The sequence below is a fragment of the Symphalangus syndactylus genome, chromosome 12 (genome assembly GCF_028878055.3).
Source record: "Symphalangus syndactylus isolate Jambi chromosome 12, NHGRI_mSymSyn1-v2.1_pri, whole genome shotgun sequence".
NCBI lineage: Eukaryota > Metazoa > Chordata > Mammalia > Primates > Hylobatidae > Symphalangus > Symphalangus syndactylus.
In genome coordinates, this window is record NC_072441.2 from 51,487,336 (window position 1) to 51,493,840 (window position 6,505).

Genomic DNA, 6,505 nt, shown 5'->3' on the forward strand with positions numbered 1-6,505 from the left:
TGTTACGCATAGTAAATCCATGCCTAGATGATGAGTTGTATTACAGATTTTGACACAAATATAATGTGTTAAATACTTTGTCATCTTCCTCTCATCATTTTAACTAAGCTAAATTGCTAAACATAGAACATAAATTTCTAATCAACTTGTACGTGCTTTGATACAAGAAGCAATTCATACTTTAGATTGTTCTGGGCATAAGAAAAATTTGACTAAAGTGATAAAAATAGGGAATGAGTAAAGAGTTTCAGATCCTTTAGCTTAGAGAAGACAAAGCTGGCTAAGCTTGAAGAAATTATTTTATTGAAATCGTTTTTATCAGAATAGTGAGCAGTTGTTTTCTATTTTGACATCAGGTCATGAAATAGGTTTAATAAATTGAGACAATGTAATTGGATATAAAAAATAACTTCTTTATGTCAAAGACAAAATATTAGCATGGACTACCAGGGATGATATGAAGTCTTTATCCTGGAAATCTGAACAAAGAACATAAACAGCCATTTATCCCAGCCGCAAAAAGCAAGCTGATGGACAATGTGATCCTTAATAGTCTTTTCTAATATTTTGTTTTTATAGCCATCATAACTTTTTCTTCTCTTTCCTTTCACATATCCCTGCCTTTTATGATAATAGTACCTTAAAGCAGGAGCGATTTCTGATTTTTAGTTTTAAACATACCTGACTATAAGATATTAACTGCAATTTCTCTTTTACATTAAATTTTCAATAAGTGAAAATGGTAATATATTAGCCAGTTCTTCAGGAAAAATGCAGATTTCAAGGTAGGTCACATTTCTATTACATCCCATAACACACGTACAGCAATTAGACTGATGGTTGAAAAACATATTTACGTCATAACACTCCCCTGTTAACCTATCAATGGATTCTCATTAAAATTCAAGTAAAGCACACATTGCTTAGATTGGCCTACAATGACTATACCTCTGTGTAATAAGGTCAATAGTGCTGGAAGGATTGGTAGGTAGAAGGACACTGTGATCTCATGTCATCTCCATTTTACTCCAGCTTATACCACATCAGACACTGTGGCTTTACTATTTATCCAGCATATTAATTGTAAGCTCTTTCTGTTCTTTGTACTTGGATGAATATCAAAATGGTACAGAGCAGGCAACTATTCAATGATGTTGGATCAGGATATTCCTTAAGTAGGAAAAAGCAAGTGCAAAGTCATTGACTTCCCTTTCCATCATTTTCCCCTGAATATGAATAGGTACATATACACATCAATGCCCATCAGTTTCTCCTGATCATTTTTTTAATTTTGTATACACTGACTTTGTATCTATATCTATATACTTGTTTATTGTCAGCTTCTTCTTCTCTACCATGAGTATTGTGTGTTCTTTGCTGTGTTGCCTACACCTAGAATGGTGCCTGGCACATGATAGACACTTAATAAATAAACCTTTCACTTCACTTTCAATTTAAAAGTAGATATTATTTCTGCAATGTCAAAATATGATGAAAAATATTGTTTATAGTTGTGACTATAGTTGAAGTCAATGTATTTGTGAGTGAATATTATACTTTCCATCCATATGGTTTGTCATCATGGAAAGAGAGCTGTAGTCTAAAGGTGAAGTGGGAAGTACAATTTGCAAAAATCATTACCATTCCTTTCTAAATCCAAATCAAGGCTTATTGTCTTTCGGTAAACATGTATTATTTAAGAAACTCATACTGAAGTTCTTATCTCCATATAAGAAAACATTTTCTGTTAAAAAGATGTGATTCTCTGATGTAAGAAGAATTTATTCCATTCCTTATCTGAGAATTTCATTGCCATTTGCATGTTGCCTGGAATACAAATTGTACTAAGTAATCAATCATTGTTTAATTGCCGCTCAAGTAAACCCTTGTAATCAGACTTGCTATAAAAATGTTAAGGTGTGCAAAAAGCATAAGGTGGCATTTTCCCCTCCTGCTTATTATGCCTGTGTAACTTCCATTAATACTAATAGGAGGCACAGCTGGTCGTCAACAGGAGATTACAGGTTGCTGTTTAAATCATATTTTATTTTTATACCTTGGCAAGATTTATGTATTGAAATCAGGTGGCCAGATTTTTGCTGTTGTTAAGAAATCTTTTACTCTGAAAGAATGAGATTGGGGGGTGGGAATTGGGTCTCACATTTTTTATTTTGGGAATATAAAGACTCAAAATCCAAGCAGCAGCTTGTCCTTATACAGCAAGTCTGTCTTATTCTTTAGCACCAGCTGGAGTCCCGTTTCTAATTTGCTGTGAAGAATTAAGTGATTTGAGACCCATACCCTGGAGTATTTGACCTCCAATGTCAACCAGCTAGCTTGCAATTCCCTTGGCTGGAAAGTTTCTCCAAAATTGATTTGAACTAACATCAGTTAAAACACTCTGAAATATGGTAGTAAATATCATTGCAAATCTGAGTATGACTTTATAGCTGTGAAAATAAACACACTGTAGAATATTAAAGAAAAGAGTTTAGGAGCATGGAGAGCCTTGAGGATCAGAAATGTTGTGACAATAGAACGATTCACCTCAGGGTCATCAATTTAAGTCTGGCACAGTTGGTTGGCTACACTGTCTGAAGATGGTTGTTTGTAGCATATGTGAACTGTGCCAGTGCTCGCAAATTCATTTCATAGGGTTCAGGTCCATTTGTCATAAAACAGTTATTCCTGTTATTTTCAATTGCCACAGTGTTGACAATCCTAGAGGAGAATAGAAGGACTGATAAGAACAAAGTTAGTGCAGTATCTTCGTTACCCCAAGCACAGGCCAGTCTCCTTTCCCCCAATCTTCATTATCTCATGCTGTTGCCCTCACCTAGATTCTCTCCATTTTTTTTCTCTATACTTAATCTAGTCCTTTAAATTATCTAATGCATTCCTTCTCCCTCTCCATGAAGCTTCTCCCAGTTATTCCTGTTACTGGTAGATTTCTCTCATTCTTGAACTTAGTTGGTACCAACGACCTGAAATTAGATACAATACCAGTGCAAGTAAGTAATAAGGTCAATAGTGCTGGAAGGATTGGTAGGTAGAAGGACACTGTGGTAGCCAGAAGAATAAATATCAATGTCCCCATAACTCTTCTGAAACTCCTCAGTCCTTATTCTCTCTTCATTTTTTCTTTTTCCAGCTTTCACCTCAGTTAATTAACCACATCATATGAAACCATATCCTGCTCCTCACCTGGAAATCTCTGGCTTCTCACCCTAGAAACACGACCTGCTAACAACCTGCAATGCTGGTATTCATCTTTGGCCACAACCTATCCTAACTTGCTGGACTAGCACCCTATGCCAAGAAAGGTACAAAAAATGTATAGGGAAGTAAGTCCTACCCACATGAGACAATAAAATGGACAGATGAGAAAGTGGATAGAAAGTGCCAGGCATTAGTTGAGATCAAAACGGGTTAAGTGCAGCTGGGCATGGTAGCTCACATCTGTAATCTCAGCACTTTGAGAGGCTGAGATGGGAGGATTTTCCAGGAATTCAAGACCAGCTGGGACAACATAGTGAGACCTGTCTCTACTAAAAATTATAAAAAGTAAATAAATAAGCCAGGTGTGGTGGTGCATGTCTGTATTCCTAGCCACTGGAGAGACTGAGGCAGGAGAATTGTTTATCCCCAGGAGTTCCAGGCTTCAGTAAGCTATGATCGCCACTGCACTTCAGCCTGGGTGACAGAGCAAGACCCTGTCTCAAAACAAAACAAAACACCCAAGTGTTAAGTGTGCATTCTGGTTGGAAAATTAAATAGCTATTACCTTTCACAACCAATTTCCCACATATATTACTTTCATATGTTTATGGAGGTACTTGGTACATCTAATACTATTTTTCAAGTATACTGTGAGTTAATTTAGCCTTATGACTTTGTGTAATTTCCAGCCTTGAACTTGCATGTTTTTTTCCCCATGAGTAAAACGATATGATGAGACTGAGTAATAAAAATAGCCACCATTTATTAAGAGATTATGTTATGCCACACACTCCTTTAAGTGCTTCATGTACATTATACACACTCATACAATACTTAATTATCAATCCAGAAGATATTATTATGTTTATTTTACAGTTCAGGAGAATGGGCCTCTAGGAGTTTAAGTTCCTTGACTCAAGACATTACCTAGTTAGGCACATAAAGACCAAGCCTGAGATTCTGCCTCAATATGTCAAGTTTGCTGCAAGAAAATATTATGTTTATGCATTCAACTCAGTATTTTATCATATATAGTGGAAAAAAGGAAGGCTGTTTATATGCTATTGTACACCAACTCTTGCTTGTTTAAGTCTTTTGTTGCTAGGTCGGATTTTGAGTGTAATATTCCAGTAATTGATATATGCACTTCTTGTTTGTCCTTGACATTGCATGACACCTCATGGTGCACTGAATAAATGTTCAACAAATAAATGCATGTGACTTTGATTTGATATTCTGATAAAATTATGGGAACCTGTTATTCCTTTTATTTTCAATTGCCACAGTGTTGCAATCCTAAAGAAGAATTGAAGGACCCGTAAGGACATAGTTAGTGCAATAGCTTTTAGGGATGTGAGATTTGAACCCCTTGGTTTAAAATTGAAAGAAAAATTTTTCCTAGCTCCTATTACAGTACCTAAGACTGTATACAGTACACATCCTGGTTTTCTAGTAGTGAAGTTTTAAGAGATATGTGATCACTTTCATTCACATGTTTTTTTTTCTGAATATGTGATAAGAAAATCATAAAACAAAACATTAAAGGAGGGAAATACAAAATACTCGTAATTGTACTATCAACATTTGAATTTATATCAATTTACGGAAATTTTGATTTGTTATCTTTTTTACTTAACTTGAAAAGTGATTTTTAGCAGATTCATATTATTCTAAGTTTTGGATATTCCCTAATATATTAGTATGTGTAGGCTAGGTTATGCTACAATAACAAATTACTCTAGAAATTTCAGAGGCTTAATGCGACAAAGGTGTATGTCTTACTTACGTTACATATCCCATGTGGGCTGGTAGAAAGCTTCTGCTCTATACAGATGCACAGGGACTTGAGCTGCCAGAGGTTGCAATTTCTTTTGATTACACCTTCAGGAACATGTGGCCTCCTCAGTCCAAGTGGTTATAAAGATGCGGAAATTTCTTACCTCAAAGTAAAATACTTAAATAAGAAATGACATATGTCAATTCTACTCATAGTTCAATGGCCAGAACAAGTTACATTACAGTGCCTAATTGTAAGGGGTCTGCAGACTGTAAAGGAACACATGGGATATTTTATGTAATTAACCCTCCTCAATTTATTTCTTAATAGATGTCCCTCAGTTTTGTATTTAGCAGTGTTTTCTCAAAGTTCAGGGTATAAAGAAATGCATCCTTCCTTTTTTCAAGTATTAATAAATCTGTAATAGTTACTAGCCTTTAGACTTCAGACTTAGGTTCACTCAAAATATAACTTATGTGTTCTATAATAAAAGTTAATTTCTATTTTGAATCCTTAATCAGCCAAGTGGCAAAACAAAATCTCAGCCAATCTAATACTTCTTCTCCCATTCACCTAGAGTTTCTTCTAAATTTAGGGGATGGCAAAGTGCCCATATTTCAGGAAGGAGAGTGAGGCACCTGGGCCCTAGTCATTTGCATGTTCCTGTGTGGTGACTGATGAGATGAGCATCACCTATTCTATTAGCTGGTCCATCTGCATGAGTACAAGAAGCTTCTATTTCCTAAAGACAAGACTCTCAAAGCACTGTGTTCTCTCTCAGTTACTGCTGTGCCAGTGTGAGCCTCATATTCTGCTCTGAATGTGTCAAAGATGGGGTGCTGGCAAGGGGATGTAAAACATCAGGGCTCAGATTCTTTTCTCAGAGTCCCAATAGTGACTGGTTTTTCTCCCTTGATAGGGAGGATAGGAAGTGTAGAAATTGGCTGATTGCATATTCTCCCAAATGTTACGATGTACAGGTTTTGAAATCAAGAGGCTAAAATTTGACTTTTCTAAAACTTGTCTTCTGTTTTAATAACTCTCAGCTGAAGCTATAATCCCACTGACTGAGTAGAGGCAAAAATGAGGAAAAAAGTTGAAAAATACATACCTTTCATCAAAATATCATTCTATGAAAAAGATACGTGTATATGTTTGTGTATGTAAATATGTGTTTGTGTGTGTGTGTGTATTTGTTGTTGTTGTTCACATTGAAAGAGATAATGGTGCCTACTAAACTAATAAGTCCTTTCTTGGAGAAATTGCCAAACCTGCTGACCAACTACTCAGGTTTCCTGTGTGTAAGGTGGTCATATTCTGCACCATGCAACTATATTATCTAATAAAACCTGACTATCCAGTGTTTATTTGCAATCCCAGAGCCAAAATTCTTCTTTAATAGTATGCATCCCAATCATATTCTTAACTTAGTATTTTACCTGGAGGCTTAGGTGTTCCCAGAAATACATTCTTTAAATGTATTTTAGAGGGGTGGTGATGGGATAGGGG

The 6,505-nt window shown here is 35.7% G+C and overlaps 1 protein-coding gene across 1 annotated transcript in view; it reads right to left on the reverse strand.

Moving 5' to 3' along the window:
* Positions 1–5,131, reverse strand: part of DPYD (dihydropyrimidine dehydrogenase) — an 858,879-nt gene extending 853,748 nt beyond the window's left edge. The window contains exon 1 of the mRNA XM_063624342.1: positions 5,006–5,131. The gene's annotated coding sequence lies outside the window, so the exon portion shown is untranslated. The remainder of the gene's footprint in view (positions 1–5,005) is intronic.
* Positions 5,132–6,505: the final 1,374 nt, after the last annotated feature.